The following is a 10,956-nucleotide window of genomic DNA, read 5'->3' as shown; positions in this document are numbered from 1 at the left end:
GAATGTTTCAACCAGATAAATGATATAAAGTCAACGGTTAAAAATATTGGTTAGATTTTAATATTGGTTAAAATCTAATTATACTGTTTATTAAAAACATATTTGTTGTAAAAACAAAACCATGAAAAAGTTAAGCCTTAGTTACCCTTGGTTAATTTTAAGCAGATAATTTCACTGGAATCTAAAGAAAAATTGTAATCTTTGTTAATATGTATTTAAAGACATAAAGTCATAGTCTTTTATGCAAGTAATGTGTCTGTAACATTTACTGTCACATTTAAGTTTTCATTGCTTACATGCACCTATCCTAAACTACCCAAAAACCTGTAACTCTACCGTAATTATTTAAAAAATACATATAAATGTAATGCCTGATACTTTTGTATCTGACTTCGCTTAAAACAATTGTGATTTATTTATTAAAGACTTGTTTAGAGATGCGTACAAAAACAATAGTGTTTCCACACCACCTTCAACTTGCAACGTATAACTTTGAGTTTTAAAATGAGGTAGATGTACATGTAGCAGAGGAACGGTAATATTGAGACCTAGTGTTTCTTTTTATACAGACTGGGGTAAGCTCTAAAGTACTTTTCTAAAGTAATTTTCATTTAATTCTCGTATTCTGTACACTCGCAGCATGTTTGACCAGAGTCTGAGAATAGTCTTTGTCTAAAAACTAGCCAAAAACAATGGCAAAGGTATAGAGCTAGCGAGGGTCTAGTGAGTTATATTTGTGTAGATATTGGGGACGTATTTTTCCGTTGGCTAGGTGGTAAATAAAACAGTCATACCCCATTGGTCTGGACATTGGGGAGGTGAGTTTTTATGTAAATATTGTCACATCCTTGGTTGTTTGACGCACCCCCAACCTACATTCAGAGTTTAGAGACACTCAGTTTGACGCGGTAGACATTTTCTACATTGTTACAATGGCGTCCGATGCTCCAAACACCCCTGAAACAAGATCAATGTGTGTCACATCGGCAAGAAATTCTGTTGAAACAGACATGCACCAGGAAAGTCATGGTCTGATAAAGATTCTCGCTGAAGATGAAGATTTTGTGAAACAAGAATTCACAGTGTCTGATGATCGTGTGGGGAGATTTGTGTTTGACAAGACATTGCAGACTGTGAAACTCTACGTTTTGGATTATGAAGATCTACGTATACCTGAATGTAGTTATCTGCTTTTGACGGCCATAGACTGGACGTACTTCTACAATCAAATTTGGACAAAAATTAATTTTGGTGGAAAAATCAGGTACGTTTATCAGTGGGATGCTGTCACGGCTGGTATGAGGTACCTTGTGACAACGAGACCAGAATACGTACGCCTATCTGCCTGTTGGAACAAAATGCATCATGATCAAAATCATCTCATACGTGCAAATAAACAGCGGGAGGAATCTGAAAGAAAAGTTTTGTCTGAAAGCAGCGACGAGTTTGACTCCGATGATGACTCCGAGGACGAGTCTGATGATGACTCTGATGATGAGTATGAGCATGATGATGCCTGGCCTATTCCTGAGGACAACCCTTTCGGATGCTGCACAACAAATCTATATTTAGAGCCGAGCGACGAACCTGTGTTAAACACTGTTTTCTCAACAATTGACAAGCTGTTTCAGGCAAGTTAGACCAATTTCACAGTCAGTGTTTTATTGTGGGTATGCATCAATATGTATTGGATGTATAGCAGAACAACAAAATTGTAAAGCATTGAGTCTTTTCCTCTGTTTCTTGCTATATGTTTGTTTAAATAAACATGTATTGGATACAATTTCCCCTTTGCCTCTTTTTATTCAAATTTTATCATATTTTTAAAAGGTGTAAACATTTTAAAACAAAGTATTGTTGTTGTCTAGTGTTGTATGTATTATCTATCACATTTGTAAATTTATTTGAAACATTTTATTATGGCAATGGTACTAAAATCTTTAACAAACTAACATTATCTTTGGTATAATAGTTACCGCTTGGTTCGTGGATCATTATCTTTGGTATAATAGTTACCACTTGGTTCGTGGATCTTATTTTTTGAGTCTATAATCTTTAATCAAAATATTATAACTAGCTTGAGCGAAACTTATCTTGGATGCTTGACTGATTTTCAAGCCTTCCGGCCCCAACCTCCTTTACACCTTGCAACAGGGGTGAGGGTGGGCCCTATCAGTAAAAACCCCAACAACTGCGGTCCTCATCAACTCTGCAGTAACTGAGTTCACCCTATGCTGTGAACATAACCAGGTTTGGACTACGGACCTACTGCAACATCTTGTTAATCAAAACAACAACAACCTCATTTTACTGAACCACGGCTCTGCTTCAGTTTTTCTGCTCATAACACTTTGGGGGGTTCGCAGAGTAAACGGTCAATCCGAAATTCTAGGAAACGGCTACATCTTGGAGAAAACTGAATTCTGAAAAGAACGTCTGAAACTACGCCAAACCTGATGGAGCACAACTGTAGGTCTGGCGCTGCTGCGGATGATCAATCGGAGTGCAGCTGTGCCACAGTAAAAATGTGCGGTGTAAAAGTCGACGTAGACTCTATGTTTAAACTGTATTACAATGGACAAATGATCAAACCGATGAACACGGTCATCGTCGATGAGTGTGATCCGAATCATGATTGTACGGGGGATACTAAACGTAAAACAAACCTTAAGAATGAAATGAAGATTGTAAGAAGCCTGAAAAAGGAAACACGTCCTGATGTGACAGATGTCTGTGTTAACAGCAAAGAGACAATCAGCGTGACCACTAGAGAAATTCTGGGTATGATGATGACTGCATGTAGAGATGAGATTGTTGTAGCGCATGTATTGTGCGTCCTTAGTAATAATCTTTGTTTCCCTAATGTTTCAGATCAGAAGCCTGATAGAGACTGTAAACCGAGGCCGATACAAGGTTATAGCACTTCTTTTTTTTTATTATTCTATGTGTCGAAAATTTCTAGATTTGCTGAAAGAAGATGTAAACGAATTTTCTCCCGACCAGAAATGGATCAAAACAGTGGGCCCTACAGTCAAGTTGGTTTGCAAAAGTGCGTTTTTGCATCGTTATGGGTGCATAAGGCCTACTGCATACCTTCATAAAAATGAAAGTCCGTTTATAAAGTGAACCTAGGGGTATATATGAAACGTTTCATTTAAGCTAAAACATACAAACATATTCAGTCTACTGAAAAATGTCATACAGCCTAGTGTGAAATCGGTGTACATTAACAGTGATTTGATACAGCTATAATATGATCTAAAGAAGAAGGATGGATTTTTAGTCCTGAGTTGTAGCTGGGTGTACCATAGGATGTTTGCCTGATTTTTGTCATTCAAAATAACACTATTTTTTATTATTTTTTTCATCAGAGACTTCAAGACAAGGACCAACAGGCATCCGTGTAAAATGTTAGTGTGATTTATCTATTAATAATGGGGAACATTATCACATGTACAATTAACTAATATATGAATTGACCCATTTTCTGTAAAAAGGCAGGAGCTCCACGTCTAATGGTGGCATGATATATGCCCCTGTCATAACTGGATCAAGTCTAGGCTCCGTTACAATGACTATGACTTCTGCAACGTCTGGCAAATCAAATGTGATGGTATATTGTAAGTGTAATACATGTACATTGTCTACAACAAACAAACAAACAAGCAAATAAATGTTGGTATATGAAACTATTAAAAATGGTCATTAGATGGAGTTGCTTAACCGTTAGATAATGTTGATCGTGTACATCTGGAGTCTAAAGTAAAGGCCCAAAGTATATTTTATATAAGCTGTTTTATTTATTTATGGGGTTGTATTTTTATGATGGCCTCATATTTTGGACACATCCACATAACCGCTGAAGGCAAACTGTACACTGTATAAGATAGCATGTTGTAGCGCATGGATTGTCCTTAACAGTCTTTGTTTCCCTAATGTTTCAGATCAGAAACCTGATAAAGACTGTGAACAGAGGTCAGTACAAGGTTGAAGTAATTTTTTTCTTTCTATTCTAAATATTATTATTTTTTCTAATATCTTTTTTTCTTTTTGTATTCTCAGGTTATCAGATCTTCCTAAAAGGAAAAAACAGTAAGCTAGTTTCAAAAGTGAAGAACAATTATTGATGATCTTGACCTACCCCGTGAATCAGTTGCAAATGCGAGAGCAAAGACAACAAAAAAGAGAAAGTTGAGGACATTGCTTGTCTGTATGCATTATGATGCCTTTCTTACATGATGTGTGACTGGTTTTATTAAATTTATGTCTCTGTTTGCGGTTTGTATGTGGGGGAAAACAATAACCTAAGAAAATGAACATAATCAGTTGAAACAAGCTCGACTGATACAATTAGAAAAAGCTATATATATATATATAAAATATGTTGAAGGGCTGTGAAATATCTCACCCGGTTCCCCTGCGTTGGAACCTCGGAGTAAAATTTTAAATGTAGGTTTGTTAAGAAGAAGGAATAATCTGTCTTAGTTGCATTTAAAAATATTGTGTCTAACTTACTCGGTAGCATGATTGCCATTTTATCATGAACAGTATTGGCCACAGATTGATAAAAGTAAAAAGAACCAGTATATTAGGTGAAAAATTTGAATGCAAGTATGTGTGTTAAAGCATTGAATAAATAAATTAAAAGAGTGTATAATAATGTGCGCTCCACAATTACTGTCAAGTGTTCATGAGACGGACGTTGGAGGTATCGCCTTACATTGGGAGTTTCGTATGCAACCGAATGTTTTTCATTTAGCTTTTTCAGTGCAACTATATATTCTCAGGAGAACCCCTGACCCCCTGAAAACACTCCTCACACGTGTTGTGTGATTCACGCGTAAAGTCAGCGAGTATTCGAAGAATGCCATGAGATGCATTTGGGGGTGTCTTTTCTCATATGTAGTAACCTGTTTGTTACTATGATTTATAACTTCAATAAACTTAAAAATATAAAATGAACGCTGTATAATGATTTGTTTTGCTGTAGTGACATGTTTGTTACTATGTTTGATATACATGATCACCTAAAAGTATTGTAAAAGATTATTTTTATTTAAGATTATTGGAGATGTTTAGTATCATCTTTAAAATAAGTGAATCAAATGTTTTATGAGTTCAATAAACTTAAATGTTGAACACATGTTTAAAAATGTATGATGAATGATTTGTTTAGCTGTAGTAACATGTTTGTTACTATGTTTTATATTTTTGATCACCTGAAAGTATTGTAAATGTTAATTTTAATAAACATGGAGATGTTTAGTACCATCTTTAAAAAAGTGAATTATGTGTACAATAAACTTAAATGTTGAATACATGTTTAAGATGTACAATGAATGATTTGTTTAGTTGCAGTAAATTGTTTATTACTATGTTTTAAAACCTCAATAAACTTAAAAATATAAAATAAGCTTTGTATATTGATTTGTTTTGCTGTAGTAACATTTGTTACTATGTTTTAAATTTATGATCACCTAAAAGTATTGAAAATGTTTATTTTTATAAACACGGTGATGTTTAGTATCATCTTTAAAATAAGTGGATTATGTGTTCAATAAAATTAAATGTTGAATACATGTTTAAGTACAATGTACAATGAATGATTTGTTTAGCTGTCGTAACATGTTTGTTACTTTGATGCCTTGTATAATTATATATGTATTCCCATCTTTTTTAACCCTCTGGGGTCTGAGGGGGTTTGGGAACGTTGCTGATGTTTTGTCCTTCACTGACATTTGTGCGTTTCCAGTACCTTAAAACATATTTATGGTTATGATTATAATGTATTCAGCACAAATCGGACTACAATAATACATGAGCAGCGTGATCGTATATGTATGTGTTTTGAGAAAACAAAAATACTTGTTTAAAATTTTAGTGACAATATTGTTTTACATGTTTTTAATTCGTCTTTTGCTTATGTTTTGTGTTTGAGTTTGCATCATGTGTTTGCTTTTTGTGTTTTATTTTGCATGTATGTTTGTGTTTTAGTCTGCATGACTGTGTTTTGTGTTTGAGTTTGCATCATGTGTTTGCTTTTTAGTTTGCATGTTTGTTTGTGTTTTGTGTTTGAGTTTGTGTTGTGTTTGCTTTTTAGTTTTTAGTTTGCATGTTTGTTTGTGTTTGAGTTTGCGTCGTGTTTGCTTTTTAGTTTTTAGTTTGCATGTTTGTTTGTGTTTTGTGTTTTATTTTTCATGTTTGTTTGTGTGAGTGTTTGTACTTGAGTCACTTTTTAGGTTGAAATGTTTAAAGGACTTATCAGATCACACATTTTTCTAATAATTTGGATATTACATTGATATAACAACATAAATGTGATTTATGATCAAATGTCTTGAGTCCTACTATAATAATTTAAATGACTTAAAATATTTTACTACAAATGGAAGTAGGTTGAACTTTTTGTGTGACGGGTAGGTGTTCACTTTGTAGAGTACAAAAACTTTATAAAAATATAGTAAATAATGTTTATTTAAAAATATAGAAATAGAGAAAGTTTACTGTGATTGGGTAGGTTAAGGGGTTTCAAAGTATCAAACTGACATGCCCAGGCATGTCCAGGTCCCCCATAATCCATATGGTTTGGTCTGCTTAAATACATTTTTCCCCTTTACTTATTTTGACATTGCTGGCTCCCCATTACAATACTTACCGTTACCTAAAATCTAGTGTAAATGTTTTGCTTTGTTTTATATCATGTGTGATCACATCGTTTATATTCATTTCTTTTTTATAGAAGAGAATACGACTTGGAGGACTGAATGTGTGTTTGCGTACATGATTAAGCTACACTGTTGGGCCCAAGTGTTATCATTTATATTTTTAAAACATTACAGAAAGACTTTGTTGATATATTTCATTGTGCGGTTATGGATAAAATAAAAGACTAAAGTGTTTGATGTGAAATAAATTATGGTTAAGCTAAAATATAAGCGTAAGCCGAGAGGAATACATTGCATTATGTTTATTTAAAGTAACTATGAAATAAATGTATTTCATTTAAAATGTTTGCAAACCTTCTCTTTCACACAGTAATCCAGTCCGCAGATTTCTTCAAACAGATATTACCCCCTAGACTGGAAAAGGCGGGGGAGATTTCTTAAAACAGATGTAGCTACTGTAAGAACAAATTCAGACCCATTGCAAAAATGACAGGACACAGCAGCCTCAAATAGAACCGCACTCGTAACTTGTGTTAATAGAGACTTTTCAATAATAAATATTTTTTATATCAACTAATATATTGTTGAAAAAGCATTTTATATACAGCCATCACATTACATGTATGAGCACTTTTACATATAAGATGTTCAAATGATCTGTTGTGCAATGCTAGCTCAAACATCCCACGTGCAGGCTGGGGAGAGAGTATGTGAGCAAGAGGGCCGCAGACACACGCACGCAGACGGAGACAATTTTTTACCCTAGACTGTAAAAAGGTAAGGGAATTTTTTAATGATAAAAATATTATTTATATTATGATTATGATTATTATTTTATGTTTAGTATTATTTGCACTTGTTTTATAATTGTTTATACTCATCTTTTTGTAATAGCAAACATGAACGCCCCGCCCTACAACTGATGTAGGACTAGACCGTAAAACAATCTTCAAAGCTTCATTCCTCAACCAACAATGGATGGACACGCAAACAGGCAATATTTCTCTACCCTGATGACACCAAACACCGGACTACCCGGCGCAAACAACATATTTCACCATCCCGGGGGGATATAGCTTGACGCAATCCCGGGTAACTCCCCATTGTAAATTTGGCACAACAACTTTAAACCCGTCATTGGATGGCGCAACACCGGACACAAAACATCATAAATTTGGCGGAACAACCATAAACCCGTCATTGGATGGTTCAACACCGGGGTATGCATGTTGTAAATTTTCGCTACAACCGTAAACCCGTCATCCGTTGACGCAACACCCGGTATACCCCTTCATAAATCCTCTCAACAGCCCATAAACCTGTCACCCGTTGACGTCGCACCTGGTCAATCCATCAAACAAGGTCAGTAGAGTTCACTAGTTCAGCGCGGGGACAAACACGTGGTCATGCTCTACGTGGGTGGGCCCCAGGGGGGAGGGGCGTGGGGGAGGGGGAAAGGTCAAAAGGTCAAAGCCATTAATCATTTTTGGCAGGCGGTGTACCCTTATGACTACTAATGGGTGCCATCAGAATGAGAGTCCAAACAGCTGATAAAAACATCACAATAATCCACAAGTAATCCACACCACTCCAGTCCATCAATTAACATCATGTGAAGCAAAAAGCTGCATGTTTGTAAGAAACAAATCCATCATTTAGACTTTTTTAAGTCAAGTTTTTAAGTTAAGCTTTATGTTGGTGGATTTTGATGTGAGAGGACAACAGGAGATGGACTTTTTCAATGGAGGAAGCAGGCCAGCTGTTTGACGGCACCCATTTACTTCAGAGAATCCATTGGTGAGCAAATGATGCAATGCTAAATATCTCCAAATCTGTTCTGATGAAGAAACAAACTCATCTGCTTCTTGGATGGCCTTAGGGTGTGTAACTTTACAGCAAATTTTCCCTTTTGGGTGAACTGTTGCTTTAAGGTGCACCTTAAAGAAATGTATAAACCTAAAAATGAAAATGCTGTCATCATTTACTCACCCTCATGTCGTTTCAAACCCTATGATTTTCCTTCTTCCGTGAAACACAATTGGAGATGTCAAGCGCAATGTCTTCTCTTCCCTTACAATGCAAGTGAACGTTGACAGATGCTGTCAAGCTGTAAAAATGACAAAAAAGCAGAAGAAAGAAAGTCACACTGGTTTGGAAAGACATGAAGATGAGTAAATGATGACAGAATTTTCATTTGATTGAACAATCATTTTAACTGTTCACTTATGCTGCACAAAAATCTCCTAACATCTGTATGTGGTTTTGTTGTCTTGTTTATTTGATCTTCCTTTCTGGAGTTCTACATTACACTCGTGAGAGTGTCCTTAAGCCGCTCTGTTCTAGATTAAACAGCCCTCGTTCTGTTTTCACCTCAAAAGGGGATGTCATGATGAATTTACAAACGCTGGTCATTCTGACATGGAATGTTACACTTATGGAGGCACTTTGCTTTCCTCCCGATTAAATGAAAAGGAAATTGCTCCACTATCATCTATGTGCAGAACCATCTTCATTGTGAAAGCCACCAGGAAGCCGACATCCGAGTGTTGAACCACTGCCAATAAAACCAATCAGAGCGTAGCCGGGGCCTGAGGCTGCAAAACAGCACAGAGAGAGGGAAAAAAAAAAGAGCTTGCGAGATTCATCAGAGAAGAACATTGCAAAACGACACTTAGAAAACGGTTAGGATTCATCTCAGAGAGGATAAAACGAAACAAATTAGAATCAGAATGGACCAGGCTGGGTAGATTAGAACAGATGAGGGTAGAATTTAAAAGAACAGCAGAAGAGAATAGTACAAGGCAGAGAGGAACAGAACAGAATCGAAGAACAAAACAGAACAGGGAAGTAAAGAATTGGAATATATTAACTGCACATGCACAAACAGAATAAAGTGGAATTGAAATGACAGCAAAATAGAACATTATTATTAATGTATATATTATACCAGTGCTTCTCAAACTGGTGTTCCATGAAGGATTTCCAAGTGGTTTGCAAGATTTAAATAAAGACCATAACTATAGTTTTATTATAATTAAATTATTTCAACATGAATTAAGCATAATTGGAACCTCATTGAGAACCACTTATATTCACTACTGTTTAAACATTTTAGAATCAGTAAGAAGTTTAACCAAAGACTGTAGAATACCCAAGACATGTCACTCATGTAGTTTTGAATGGGGAAAAAATGAAACGCTCATTATGGCCGCGAGGCCCCGCCTTCTTAGTGAAAGAGCCAATCGTTGATTAGAAAAGTCAGCGCGTCACTGCAGCTGCCGTTAGAAGTCCCGGTTGCTATAGAAACAATCGGCGCTCTAAGACGTGCGCTCAGTACTGCGCATGCGCACTGGCTCATCTAGCCGGAAAAATAAGCGTTTTTTCACGCTATTGGAGCACAAGGAACCATATTTATGAGGCAGTTCTTGTTGGATTTCTTTGGAGATTTAAAATATGAAATTTAATCGTAAGCTTGGTGAACAGTTTTGGAGAATTTGATGTTTCCCCATTCAAACAGATAGGAGCTGCACTTGTATGCCCGAGAGGCGTTTCAAAGATGGCCGCCGAGTGACATGACTTGCCTTAAAGGGACTTTGGTTTAACTCATGTTGACCAAAAAAAAAAACATAAAATAAAATTGTACTGTGACTTCTGATCAACTTAATTCACCCTTGATGAGTAAAACTAATAACTTTGAATAAAACAGAATAGACCATAATAGAATAGAGCAAAATAATATAGAATAGGATAAAGCACAACAGAACAGAGCACAATAGAATAGAACAAAGCACAACAGAATAGAGTAGAGGAGAATAGAACAGAATAAAGTAGAATAAAATAGAGCATAACAGAATAGATTACAGCACAACAGAATAGAACACAACAGAACAGAGCAGAATAGAATAGAACAGATAACAACAGAAAATAGTAGAAGAGAATAGAATAGAATACAACAGAATAAAGCAGAATAGAAAAGTATAGAGCACAACAGAATAGAACATAACAGCAGAATAGAATAGAACAGAATGCAACACCGAATAGAGCAGAAGAGAATATAACAGAGCACTACAGAATAGATCAGAATGTAATAGAGCACAAAAGAACAGAACAAAATAGAATAAAGCACAACAGAATAGAGCAGCATCAAGTAGAATTGAACACAACAGAATAGAGCACAATGTAAAATAAAAGAATAGAGCACAATAGAACAGAGTGGAATAGAATATAATAGAATAGAATAGAATAGAATAGAATAGAATAGAGCACAACAGAACAGAGTGGAATAGAATAA

The 10,956-nt window shown here is 35.6% G+C and overlaps 1 protein-coding gene across 1 annotated transcript in view; it reads right to left on the bottom strand.

The window, feature by feature from the left end:
- The window catches only part of LOC141300421 (uncharacterized), a 41,380-nt gene extending 32,586 nt beyond the window's left edge, over positions 1 to 8,794 (bottom strand). Inside the window, exon 1 of the mRNA XM_073830698.1 lies at positions 8,655 to 8,794. The gene's annotated coding sequence lies outside the window, so the exon portion shown is untranslated. The remainder of the gene's footprint in view (positions 1 to 8,654) is intronic.
- Between the last annotated feature and the right edge of the window lie 2,162 nt (positions 8,795 to 10,956).

This window comes from Garra rufa, chromosome 24 (genome assembly GCF_049309525.1).
Source record: "Garra rufa chromosome 24, GarRuf1.0, whole genome shotgun sequence".
In the NCBI taxonomy this organism is placed as follows: Eukaryota; Metazoa; Chordata; class Actinopteri; order Cypriniformes; family Cyprinidae; genus Garra; species Garra rufa.
The sequence above is the reverse complement of the archived record's forward strand: the minus strand, read 5'-3'. Positions and strand labels throughout refer to the sequence as shown.